This window comes from Setaria viridis, chromosome 8, assembly GCF_005286985.2.
Source record: "Setaria viridis chromosome 8, Setaria_viridis_v4.0, whole genome shotgun sequence".
NCBI classification, from domain to species: domain Eukaryota; kingdom Viridiplantae; phylum Streptophyta; class Magnoliopsida; order Poales; family Poaceae; genus Setaria; species Setaria viridis.
The window spans coordinates 36,884,319-36,899,061 of NC_048270.2; the positions used below are offsets into that span (position 1 = coordinate 36,884,319).

At 40.7% G+C, this 14,743-nt stretch overlaps 1 pseudogene; it reads left to right on the top strand.

Moving 5' to 3' along the window:
- The first annotated feature begins 6,266 nt into the window (after window positions 1–6,266).
- LOC117834617 (laccase-15-like) lies at window positions 6,267–14,269 on the top strand (annotated as a pseudogene).
- Window positions 14,270–14,743: the final 474 nt, after the last annotated feature.

A 14,743-nucleotide genomic window follows, 5' to 3' on the forward strand; every position in this document is an offset into this window, starting at 1 on the left:
TAGTGTCCGTATAGATGCCATAGGCAGAAATAGTAGCATGGACTCTTATTATGGTTTCATAGAGGAGATATGGGAAATCGAATACGTACCGCTGTGCATCCTTCTGTTTTGTTACAAATGGGTGAAGCTAAATGGCGTAACCAGAGATCAGTATGGAATGACAATAGTGAACCTTAGCAAGACTGGATACAGTGATGAACCATTCGTACTCGCTAATGATGTGAAGGACATGTGTAGCAAATCTAGAGAAATCTAGAAGATCCATGGGAGTCAAAGCGCCACATAGTCCTTTCAAGTAAAAGAAAGATTGTGAGAGTCAAGGACAAAACAGACCAATCAGATGATTATGATCAGTTTGCAAGCATGCCTCCATTCGCTGTTGAAGTTGACCCTAGAATGCTGCTATCCAAAGAAGAGGCTCCGTACTTACGTCGCGATCATGACCAAGGAACATTCGTGAAGAAGAAGTTTTTTAATGTTACATTGTAATGCGTTAAATTTGTTTCACATTTATGATTAATTTCATGTACTACTTGATACAATTTCATATATGCTTAAATTAGTTGTTTTCGCGTGTATAAATTATTTAATTGATAATTTCCAGATGATAGTGATGGAGTAAAATAATTATTTAAGAAGGTAATATAACTAGTGTAGAATTAATGAGTCATTCAAACTTATTGTAAATATATTTTTGCATGTTTGAAATATGTAAAGTTTTAATTTTTACTTCATGAAATCTAGCGAAAACATAAAAAAATATATTTCCAAAAAAGAAGAGGGAGATGAGAAATGGGAGAGGGATCTTTTATCCTGGTTTGTAAGGCCCTTTATCTCGGTTCGTAATTAGAAACGGGACAAAAGGGTAAATTTCAGTTCCCACCTGGACGTTACCTTTTATCCCGGTTCTATTTACGAACCAAGATAAAGGGTTGTCCTTTTATCCCGGGTGCGTCAAAACCGAGATAAAAGGGGCCTTTTATCTCAGATGCTTACAAACCGAGATAAAAGGGTTGACCATTTATCTCGGTTTGTAAGAAAAACCGAGATTAAAAGTCCATTTATCTCGATTCTTCTTACAAACCGAGATAAATGGTAGGGGGTGGATAAAAGTAATTGGCGTTTCTACTTCCCCCGCACCCGGTAACTTAGCAAAATTTTTACTCCTCTCTAGCCTCCGCATCGTCTCCCTCGCTAGCTCCGCGGGTGTCACACCGCCGCCTCTGTCCCTATCGCCACCAGTTGTCTTCATCCCCGTCGCCGCCTCCTCTCCGTTCGCGCCGTCGTCCTCCACCTCCATCCGCGCCGCCGTTCGTTGTCGTCCGCGAGCCGTGTTCTCTCCTCCGTCCGGCACCCCGTCCTCCCTCCTCCATCCGGCGCCCCGTCCTACCTCCTTCGTCCGGCACCCCGTCCTCCCTCCTCCTTCCGCACACCCCGTCCTCCCTCCTACGTCCGGCACCTCGAGCCCCAATCCGCCTCGTGCGCATTGCCACCGCGGCCACCCTCGCGCGTCGTCGACCTGCCGTGCCCGCACGCATAAAGCCCCAGCACCCGACGCTCTAGAGTTATAAAATTTGGCAGTGATGATGCATGGCAGTGATGCAAAGCAGTGATGCAAGCCTTTTTTATTTGCTTTTTTCTAGTTATAAAGTTAATAGAAAATTTTGGATTAGTAAAATTGTATAGGAAGTTAGAATAAATTTAGCAGTGATGCAAGCCTTTTTTATTTACCTTTTCTAGTTATAAAATTAATAGAAAATTTTGGATTAGTAAAATTGTATAGGAAGTTAGAATAAATTTGTCAGTGATGCAAGCCTTTTTTGTTTACTTCTTTCCAGTTATAAAACTAATAAAAAATTTTGGATTAGTAAAATTGTATAGGAAGTTAGAATAAATTTGGTAGTGATGCAAGCCTTTTTTATTTACTTTTTTCTAGTTATAAAATTAATAGAAAATTTTGGATTAGTAAAATTGTATAGGAAGTTAGAATAAATTTGGCAGTGACGGAAGTCTTTTTTATTTACCTTTTTCTAGTTATAAGATTTGGTAGAAATTCTTAGAAATTGTACTAATTAGTACAAATTTTATAGAAATTCCAATAAATTAGTAGAAATCTCTATAAATAAATTACGCTTCAATTTTGATAGAATTCAGTAGAAATTAGTATAAATTAGTATGGTTTCACGTTGTTCTTCTACGAGTTCATGTATGTACATTAACTTGTAATACATTAAAGACATTTCATGTAATTAAGTTTAATTCAAGATTTTTGTGTATTTTTTAATTCAAGTCCATGTTCACAACAACACAGACCGGATCAGTCATTTCGAGAACAAAAAGAAAGAAAGAAGGTGAGAAGTAGATAATCACTTAGCAAAAACTCAAAACAGATTTCTGAAAAGTTAGAGAAATATCCATAGATCAAAAAGTAACCATTCAAAAATTCTCAAACTTTACCAGAAGATTTTTTAGATACTTGGTTACAAGTTTGGTATTCAAGGTTCTCGCTGAAACAGATCTTAAGAAGGTGATAAACTCAGATTCTCACAGTGTGGTTCATTATGGAATTTCAGGGACAGTGCAAGACAAAACAGATCATAACTCCCAAACGACTTACCCAACATTTTTGAAATTTTACCAGAAGGTATTCAGCTAAGTGGTTAACAATTTTTGTTTTTAAGATGCTAGACACAAACTAAACTTAAGGGGTCGAAAAATTAAAATCCTAACAGGTGTGCAGTCTGGATTTTTCAGCAAGTAGTGGGTTACCAAGTTAAGCATATCTCAAGATCCACTTGGTAAACTTTTATGAAATTTTACCAGCATGTTACTTAGGAAGTTTTACACAACTTTCTTATAGCATGTTTCTGGAGCAAACAAAAGTTACCAGGTCAAAAGATTTTAACAAGACAAGCACAGCTGAAACTTAGGCAACTAGATAATCCTTAGTAAACCATAAAAGATTTGGTGAGAACTTTTATAGGTTAACATGAACTTAAGAAAGGTTGATTTATACTTTTATGTTGCAAGTTTTAACATGATTCATGCATGTCCTATTTGTCCTCACAAAATAACAATTACCAAATGTTTTGGACTTACGGGTTTAGTGCCGGTGGCAAGGCAACAATTATGACTCTCACTTATAATAACTAATCGAATTTTTCTATCTGTTGTTAACTTACGTATTCGCAGTTAGCGTACCTGCAGAAGATTTCAACCTGAACCTTTAGTGCCAGTGCTCTTGAAAGCATCCACATTCATTACTGTCCACTATAGTTACAACACCCGCACGATTTTTGTTGTACGGGCAATGCTCATACGCTGAGAAGCGTATTCACTTTTTATGTGCCGCCATCATATTTGCATATGATGTTGGGGGCATGTTACGGAATCGCCATATCCCTGCGTCAACCTTGTTGTACAAGAAAGTAAGTTTTTTCCAACTGGTTGTACATATGCTAGGAGTCAGTATAAGATAACCAATAGTTAATTAGGCACCTAAAAACAACCCAAAATTCCCCTAGGGCTTCTCGTACTAAGTTCATTCCTAATGAACTTACGCATTTTTCAAATAAATTTTCTTGCAAGTTTTATTTGAAAAGGCGTTTAGAGCTTGTTGCTTTCTCTGGTATGCCTTTCCAGCTCTGATGCCAGCTGTGGCAGAACCACCCAAATTAACCTGGCTAAAGTGTACTCAACTTCACCTCACATGCGAACCGACACTTAATCAAGTCAATCTGGTAGTCTGTTGGGTTATACCCGATAAACCACTTGTCTCTGATTGAAACAAAGCATACTCACACGAAGGCGAGTCCAAATATTACAACAATCCAGTAGATTAAAACATAGGTCCCACTTTAATGATTACACCACAATAGTTTAAAAGTGCATAAAGTAAACTTGTTCAGAGTTTAAGCAGCGGAAATAAAACGATAACTACATATCGAAGTAGCGATGTCATGGTGAAGCTTGCCATGTCATCAGTTACCACGATCCTCGCCGATCGAGGATACGTCCCACTCGACCATCCAACTTGGAGGGAGCTGGCTCGGCCAAGTCAAACTAGCAGCACATTCATCGACATCTACCACATTACCTGAAAACAAAGCCACAAGCAAGGCTGAGTATAGTAATACTCAACAAGACTTAACGATCGGGTGGTAACTACTCCACCAACTTCTAGACATGCAAGGCTTTTTGGCTAAGGGGTTTGTTTTTACCGACAGCAACTAAGATAAGTCCTTACTTTCAATTTTTAGCATCATGTTCTTGTTAATTAGCCATGCTAGGTCAGCACCTGTTCTAAGCAAACAAGTTGAACAAACTTTTTATTCCAAGCATCATAATTAAGATAACCATTGTCAGGTCCATTCTTACTCAGTGCAGCATAGTGATCAAGCATTCTCAAGCTGTGAGAGGTAGACGATTCGAATCGAGTTTTTAAACCTTGCAAGGTGAACCTCACCCCACGACATTACGTACCACGACAGGTCCACACATGTCAGCCATCCCCATCAATCCCTAGGCACACACCGTGCGCTACAAGCACACACCTCAATCAAGTCAATTGAGCAAATTTTACCATCTCTATCGCCTCAAAAGTAATACTAATTCTGAACTATCTTTTGTCCCACAAAGTAAATTGTTACTTATACTTGACCAGATTACGTTGGGACGTTATAATCACAGCACATCTAGCCACATGCAACAATGAATACTCATATATAATATCACATACCTATATATAGATGCAAGAAAAAGAAAGATAAGCGAATCATCAGTGACTGACATCGGATCACGTTCTTTGTCAACGCACGCAGTCACATGCAATAATTAATGAACGTTCTTATCATGTACTATATAGACATGTAAGAATTAAAAAGCCTTTGGATGACCCGCATCCCAAACCATGCAATGTATGTGTAAAGGTTGAGTGAAAGACTAATTAAGGTCGGCATGCTGGGGCTGCGTGGATTGGAGAAGGATTAGTTGTTGCTTGCCTTGGATTAATCGGAATCTTTATGCGAATCCCACCGTATGGGGAATCTTTATGCGAATGCTAATTAGATCGATCATTTGTTAGGTTGGGTTGGGTTCGCGTCAGGTTCTTTCAGGTTTCAAGTAAAAAAATTGGCCTGCACCCGACCATCGGGTCGGATTTTTTTGCCCACGCCCCACACATCACATGATTGGGTTGGGTCGGGTTCTGATTGTTGTGTGCAACTTTCAGCTTGGGTTAGGTTTTTTCGGGTTTTGGTTCACATATTTTGGCCCGTGCCTGACCCGTGGTTTAGATCGGGTCAGAAATATCAGCCCGCACCCACCCAACATATTGATCGGGTCGGGTCGGGTTGGGTTTTTTCAGGTGGGTCCGGTCGGGTGAGCCACGAGCAGGTCTAATGCTAATACATCTGTAATCCGATTACGCATTGTGAGTACTATTTTTGTCGCTATTTGCACTTTTGAGTATTTTGCATGGCACATCATACACCTTTCTTACGAGGACATGAATCCTAATTGTATACAACTAACTATATACATGTGTATAAGCAGATTGCATATATCCTTCCCTAATACTAAAAACCTACGGTTTGGGGGATTTTGGAGATGAGATTCGTCTCCAATAGATTGCCAACCTCTTCCTATGTACCAAAATTTCTTTGGCAACTAAAAAAACTCAGCTCCTCTACCCTTAATGTAGCGGAATGTGACGCTCTCCCCTATCGACAGTTGGCCATGGTGCGCAGAAATTTCCGCTCCTTTCGGCAACATCGTCGCTCGGCCATGAAAGCCGCCCTCGAGGAGCGCCGACAAACCCATCCGCAAATGCCTACCTCTCTCGGTCTTTCTTGATTGTAGGCAAAATAATATGTTGGTTCGACAGGAAGAAATTAATCTACCTCATATTAAATGCACATGTTTTTGGACACTGAACTTTTGGCTCACCAATTCGCTCAAAATCAAAGACATCTATATATGTCTGTAAGCAGTATTACTTGTGATGACATCTATGAACATGGCTGCAGTCAAGTCAGCTGTCTAGGGCCTTGAGAAGTAAGTATCTAGATGCCCTTGGCATAGTGACATGGTGAATTATCTTATGTCATCGTAAGGAAAAAAAGATAAAGAAACCATGAGTGTCTGAGATCCTTGGTTTCCTCTATAATGTCAATGCAGAGACAGCTTACCTCTATCCTAATATATACGTACGTACTACTACTTAAGAGGTACATTGTAGAGCAAATTGAGCAAGAAAATATCATAACATGAAGGGCCTGACACAACAAGTGGCAGCCATTGCTGCTGTCATCTTCTTCTCTTTCACAGCCCTGCCAGCGGGTACTGCCGTCGTCGAGCACACCTTTGTTCTAAGCATTCTGCTCTTCCATAATGGTTTTGGTCCAAACCATTGACGGCTTCTTATTTTGGACAATGAAACCACAACGTTTATATGTATATGCATTTTTTGATTTGCTGAAACATGTACATATTTAGGTAAGCCAGGTGAATATGGTGCACTTGTGCAAGGATACGCTGGTCACCGTGGTGAATGGGCAGCTGCCCGGGCCGGCGATAGAGGTTACAGAGGGAGACTCCGTGGCCGTTCTTGTTGTGAACAAATCACCCTACAACTTAACGATCCATTGGTAATAAATTATGTACTCCTCAATTATTCAGTTGATTCCTTTGTTCCAAAGAAAAAATCACACAGTTCAAAGTGCAGAAATTTCACCACTAATACCGATCCAATTTGTGTATGTCAATTACTTGAACCATATTAATTCTAGCGACAACGATGATGTTAGTAAAAATTAGTTAGTTTCCCGCACATAAAAATATCAATGTTATAAACAGAATATCAGTCACTTGATCATTACAACCGATTTTCCTTTTGGATTGGTCTTTTGGAATCGATTGTTTCGAGTTTCCTCTTGTAGGCATGGAGTGAAGCAGCGGCTCAACTGCTGGGCTAATGGCGTGCCGATGATTACCCAGCGCCCCGTCCTTCCAAACCAAAAATTTACATACCGTTTCGATGTTTCCGGGCAGGAAGGTACCCTGTGGTGGCATGCTCATGTCCCCTGCCTCCGTGCAACAGTGCATGGCATCTTGATCATCCGGCCAAGGCATGGAGCCATCTCTTACCCATTTCCTAAACCTCATCAGGAGATCCCCATCATTATAGGTTCGTGAATTTTCAGCATTTCAGTCTAATACGATAAACGTCAAAATTGCACACCGTTTCTGTATACTTGACCCTGTTACAACAAAGATTTGATAATATTGATGGATAGTGTCCCAACCCACATGACTTTACTGCCCCCACTGTAAGAATTCTTTTTTATAAAAATTAAATGGCTCTAGCTTCTTCCACTGCACACAGACATCACTACTAGAGAACTGGGTATTAGTACCGGTTCATAGGGTGCATATCTCCCGAAAATACATCCGGGATTAACCCGTCGAGATAAAAGGGGGCAGTCTTTTATCACGGGTCCTTGAACCGGGATATAAGACCCTCTTTTAGTCCCGGTTTGTAAAACCAACCGGGACTAATGGGGCTGCCACGCCAGGCACTGGACAGACCCTTTAGTCCCGGTTGGTATTACAAACCGGGACTAAATGTCTCCTCTTTAGTCCCGGTTTGTAAAACAAACTGGGACTAAAGTGCGTGTATACAGTGCCATGCAGGCGCCTGCATGGTGCCTATAATTTTATGCATCACGTACCCCTTTAGTTAGTTGAGAGTTTTTTTTATAATTAATGAAATCAATCAAACTATATATAGTATTTAAACGAATCAATTTAACTATTACATACTTATATATACAATTCTTATACAATTAGCTAGTATACGTACAATTCTTGATTAGTATATATATAGTACAATTAATTCCTAGCTAGCTAGCTATATAGCTCTAGGATCTTCGTCGAGGTCTTCCTGTCGAGCTGTTGCTCGGTGCTTCTTAATTTCATCCACCGTAATGAAATTCTCCTTGTGAATTTATCACCTCATCCAGCAGGAATCCTACGAGACTTTCGCATATTGTGTCTGTTCTTTTCTTCTCCAAGATCTTGTCTCGAATATTATGCATCTATAATTTGGAAGTGAATAGTGTTACACGGACAATTAAATATAAGGAGCTAGAAAACAATTAACTATTAATAGTATTATTTATATTACGTACTTCCTGTTTTTCCTGCGGCGTCAACCTGGCCTTGTGTGACAGAAAACTTTGCATGTTCTCACACACATAGTACCCACATAGATTATTACCTTGTTCCTGTCTTAAGCACTTCAGTGGGAAAAAACAAGTTATAAAATATTCGTCATATAGAATGTACAGAATATGCAAACTTCATACATACCGGGAAGTCTGTGTCCCATGTAAGTTTTTCTTGGAATGCACCTTGGCGTCGTTTTTTGATGAATTGTTTCCATGCCCTATGGATTTAAATAATGAATGATATTGTGTTAGGCGAAAATTTAGGAAACACACCTTTGTAATGAGATAAAGGTCCAGATCTATTAATTACAACTATAGAATGTCTTGAATCTCTTGGTACTCCGCTAGTGGTTTCCTCGAGGAATCGAGAGAATCGAGGACAGTAACTCGCCTTCTATTAGGATCTAGTGGTAACTGTGTACGTAAATATTCATTAATCAGATAAGGAAAAGGATACTAAGATAGACGGTATACGTACGTACAAAGTCGTTACGTACAAAGTCGTCAGGTGCATCACGTCTATTGCGTTGCGGACATCTAGGGTTTTCCAATAAGGTAGCTCCCAAAATATTGACTTCTTCTTCCACATGGCTGCACGTCCATCATCGTCATTTGGAACAGGTTGGCTAGCAAGACTTTTTCCAAATACTACCCTTACATCCTTTATCGTCTCAAAGACATGTTTTCCATTACGATGTAAAGGTTTTTTACGAGTTTCTAGTGCCCCTTTGAAATGCATCCCGCTTTCTCGCAGCTGGTGGTGAGTATGGAGAAATCGACGATGACCCATATAGACTACCTTGTTACAGTGCTTCAAATACATGCTATCTGTGTCGTCTAAGCAGTGGGTGCAGGCTCGATATCCCTTGTTTGTCTATCCCGAAAGGTTACTTAGTACAGGCCAATCATTGATGGTTACGAACAACAGTGCTCGTAGGTTAAACATCTCTTGTTTATCCTCATCCCACACGCGTACAGCTTCTTCCTTCCAGAGCTGTAAAAGTTCATCAACCAACGGTCTTAGGTACACATCAATGTTGTTGTCGGGTTGCTTTGGGCCTTGGATAAGCGCCGGCATCATAATGAACTTCCGCTTCACGCACATTCAAGGAGGAAGGTTAAACATACATAAGGTCACAGGCCAAGTATTATGACCACTACTCAACTCACCGAATGGATTGAATCCATCAGTACTTAAACCAAACCTTATATTCCTTGGATCACCTTCAAACTTCGGGAATGCAGTATCTATTGATCTCCACTGAGCCCCATCAGCGGGGTGTCTTAGCATCTTATCTTCCTTACATTCTTCTTTGTGCCATCGCATCAACTTAGCATTCGCCTTGTTCCTGAACAAGCGCTTCAAACGTGGTATTATAGGGAAATACCACATCACTTTCGCGAGAACTCTTTTCCTGGGAGGTTGCCCCTCGACATCATCAGGATCATCTTGCCTAATCTTATACTGCAGCGCTTCGCACACGGGACACGCATCCAGATCCTCGTATTCAGCACCGCGATAGAGGATACAATCATTAGGGCATGCGTGTATCTTCTGAACCTCCAATCTCAGAGGACAAACAATCTATTTAGCTTCATATGTTGTGGATGATAATTCATTATTCTTGGGAAGAATCTTCTTGATAATTTTCAACATCTCCTGAAATGCCTTATCGGACACACCATTTTTGGCCTTCCATTGCATAAATTCTAGTGTGGTACCCAGCTTTTTATGGCCTCCCTTGCAATCTGGGTATAGCAATTTCCTGTGATCATCTATCATGCGCTGCAACTTTGATGCTTCCTTCTGAGTTTTGCACCTGACCGAGGTCATCAGTATGGCCATCTTCTGCAAACTCATCTTCATCAGCCTCACCCATTATAGTATTTGCAAAAGATTGGCCTACAGCACAGTCCGGAATGTTGTCATCATCCTCCTCCTCTTCACCGTCTTCCATTACAACCCCTCTTTCGCCGTGACGGGTCCAAACTAAATAGTTAGGCGTGAAATCGTATCTAAACAAGTGGCTGTGAATAGTCCCCCAGGAAGCCTTTGAATAGCACTTCTGGTTACTACATTGGGCGCATGGACAAGATATGAACCCGTTCTCTGGCTTGTTCGCTTTGGCCACTTCAAAAAAATTATTCATGCCAGCAATAAACACCTTGCTCCGCCTGTCCGTGTTATACATCTATTGACGGTCCATCTGCATCGTATTACGCAAGCCATCAATATAATAGATTACAATAAAACTATCTATCACATTGCTAAAATTTTAGATAGAAATACACAAATTAAAATTTTAGAAACAAACAACATCATACAGTACGACAAACTCAAATATTATTGAAAGTTTACATAGAAATACACAAATTATTTAGCTCATATTTAATTTACAAATAACTAAACTATTAAAAAATTACATATTTAATTTACAAATAACTAAACTATTAAAAAATTAAATATTTCCCACGTAATGTACTTATTCTAAAAATTGCTAATTCCATAACTCTATCTGCAAAGTACTAAAGTATGAAATTACACCTACAATTTATATGGCTAATTTATAAGTATTAAAAACACATTTACTTTAATTTTTCCCTAATACATAAAATTAAAATAATCTCAATTCTACCTCACATTTACTGTCCATTTTCCCTCACATTCAAACTATCCATCACATTGTAGCTCAAAAACATGTATAAATACAAATCCTCTACATGCTTAACAACAAACAAACTCATTTTTCTCCCTCTCTAAAGTATAAAACAAAGCTTAACAACAATAAATGAACGGAGCATGAAGTAGCTAACCTTCATAGTGAAATCCCCACAGAAATGAGGAAAAAAAATTTCAGCAGCACGTCCCCTAGGCTTGCTTCGGCACCATGGAGAGGATGAGCTTCTCTGTCTTTGAGGAGTGGAGTGGCTCGGGCTGGAGAAGTGGAGGAGGAAGAAAGGGTACTTGTAGATAAGATTTTGTCCCGGTTGGTGGTTACTTCTAGTTGGTGGTTACTTCTAGTTGGTAACGCCAACCGGGAAAAAAGCTCCAACCTTTTGTCCCAGTTGGAATTACCAACCGGGAGTAAAACGGTTATCCCGGTTGGTAACTCGAACCAGGACAAAAGGTTGGATTTTTTGTCCCGATTGGTGGCTCCAACCGGGGGTAAAGGGTGGCGCCATCGGTGCCCGGAAACTAGCCGTTTTAACCGAGACTAAAGGGTGGCCTGTAGTCCCGGTTGCAAAAAAAGAACCGAGAGTAAAGGTGTACCCCATTCCAACCTACCGTGGCGCACCCCCTATTCTCCCGGGCCGAAATTAAACCGAGACTAAAGGGGGTGGGATCTAAAGTCAGTTCTCTAGTAGTGCATATTCCTATAGCATTCTCATCAGCACATTAGCTGATCCAAAATAACAAGGCAAATAGTGCACAAAGAGAATCAAATAATTATAACGCAAAGTCGGAAATTTAGCTGGCATACGTTCTATACTTTTATTTCACAATGCTGTGGCTGAACTATTTGCTGTTGTGTTCCTGGTAATGACAGGGGAGTGGTGGGACCTAAAGGACCTTGGACAGGTGGACAGGCACTTGAGGTATTATGTGGCTGACGATTACTTCAAAGCGTCCACAATCAATGGCAAGCTTGGAGATCTCTACAACTGCTCTGGTAATCAAACTAGCATTAGACTAATACATGTCCACGTCGAAACAGTGTGTTTTATCTCACTGAAATTTCATGATTCAACTTTGAAGGCGTCGTGGAAGAAGGCTACAAGCTGGACGTGGAGCCCGGCAAGACCTACCTACTCCGAGTACTCAATGCTGCGCTCTTCTCTGAGTACTACCTCAAGATAGCTGGGCACAAGTTCATAGTGGTTGCTGGCGATGCCAACTACGTTAGCCCCTATACGACGGACAAAATCGCGATCGCTCCCGGCCAGACATTCGACGCCCTCGTGGTCGCCGATGCGTCTCCTGGAAGATACTACATGGTCGCCATGCCCAACCAGCCTCCAATGCCCGACTATTAGAGCCCAGTCTTGCCCACTAGAGGCATACTGCACTATAGCAACGTAGCAGGAGGAAGTCGGTCCGGTGATGTTCCAATGTCACCGGAGATGCCTGACAACCACAACAATATGCTATCATTCTACTTCCATGCATGGCAACCTTACCAGCTTGCACCACCCAAGACACCTACCAGTGCCGAAGCGAATCGATGAACGCCTATTCATAACGCTCGGGCTTGGCTCCGTTTGTCGGCAAGGCCAGTCCTGCGAGAGAGGAGCAGAGAGCGACGAGGTCACCGTTGTGGCAACCATGAATAATATATCATACGAGCTCCCCACCGTGTCGAGACCACTGCTAGAAGCCCACTACCAGAACCCCAGCAACATTGACTGGCTGCAAGAACTCCCTGATGTACCACCGCGGGTGTTCAACTTCACTGACAGTTCCTTGATCCCAACAGGACCCAAGGAGGAACAACTAGAGCCGACGTCCAAGGCTGCGTTGGCACGGCGATTCCGGTATGGAGCTGTTGTTGATGTGGTGTTCCAGAGCACGTCAATGTTGCAGAGCGAGTCCAACCCGATGCACCTGCACGGACATGACATGTTCGTGCTGGCACAGGGCAGCGGCAACTATGACAAGGAAAGGGATGTGGCACAACCTAGTTAATCCTCCACTTGTGAACACCGTGCTTGTACCACGGCTTGGATGGGTGGCTGGCCGATTTATTGCGGACAATCCAGGTACGAACGTGATTTTTACTTTCTTTTTTTCTTTGCCAAAGAAGATACAGTTATGTAGAACATAACAACTCTTTCTGTTTTGGCATTTGTTCGATGAATAACTGCCCTACGATACACTAGCTAGGTTTTTGTCAAGGAGGATACCACTGGTGGAAAAACGACCTTCCATCCTCAACAAAAGTCTCAGTTCTTTTTAGCCTGGGACTAAAGCTCCGACTCTAAATTTCGTAGTCCCTAGTCCCGGGCCTAAATTTCGTAGTCCATGGAGACACTTTTAGTCCCGGTTGGTGTTACGAACCCGAACTAAAGCCTCCGAGACCTTTAGTCCTGGTTGGTATTACCAACCAGAACTAAAGATATGCCTTTAGTCCCGAGTGAAAGACCTGTGACTAAAGGTCGGAACCTTTAATCCCTAATGATTAGTCCCGGTTGGAAAAACCGAGATCTATGAGGTTTCCAACTGGGGCTACTGCTTGTTTCTGTGCCAATGTACTGTTACGTAGAACATAACAACTCTTTCTATTTCAGCATTTGTTCGATGAATAACTCTCCTACGATATACTACGTTTAATGTTTGGTTTGTGTATAAGTAGTCAAAATGCAACATGTCAATGCAATAATTTCATTTTTTATGTCTATCACGTGTCATGCCTCAAGTCTGTATTAAAAGTTATTCTATAAAAGTTTGTAGTGCTTTTTTGTGCATCGCTGCTAGGTCCTTTTGTTCTATTGGGATGTCGTTATGATTAGATCATTTGTTTTAACTAATTGTTTCAAGAACCAATCCATCAATGTCCTTTTACTTTGCCGACATATAAGCTCGTCAGTTCAGAAAAATCTAAAAATTGAAGTGATTTACAAGAGTTATCACCTCATGGTCCGATTTTTCAAGTTTCAATGCAGCATATTTTGAGAGTACAAGTTTAGGAATCTTCAAAGAGAATAAATGTAAAGCAATAAAGGAGTAGACTTATTATCCATATAAACTTTTTGACACGAAGTTCGTAAGTAATCTGCACCATTTTATAGAAGAAATATGTTGTGGTTATTGCTCTAGTACAAAATTTACTAACTTATCACTTATACTATGGATTTGTTTAGAAACGCACTTACATATTTTAGTTGTAGTTGGGGTGCGTAAGTAGAAACCCAAGATCTGATGCTGGCGTACAGGTATATGGTACATGCATTGCCACTACGAGTTCCATGTATCAATGGGCATGATAGCATTGTTCGTCACGGAGGACGGACCAACAGCAAACACATAGCTCCCTTCACCGCCAGTGGATTTTTGGACAGATGGCAATGATAATAATGTCATGGCACATGAATAGTACTTTGGAACCAGGAAAATGAACTACCACATGTAGATGGCATCTAGACGATAACTCCAGGCATGACGGGCCTTACAGTAAAAGAAATAAACGTATGAGCTATTAGAAGATCTATTCACTTGCATTCATACTCGTTTTAATATATTTTTCATAGTTCTTTAAAATTTTAGTTCACGTGATTTTCTTGGAATTTTGCGGTATTGTTTCTCTATTTATTTGGCTTCAACCGATATATTTCTCTGTGTAACTTCAAGAAATAGAGAAAACCATATAAATTTTTGAAAAACTATGTAAGGAATCGGTGCTCATATAGCCTAAGAGGGAGAAGGGGTGAATTAGGCAACTTAAAAACTTAACCTATACCTTGCATTACTTTGGACGAATATGAACTAGATCATACTATCTATCAAAATGTGCATTTAT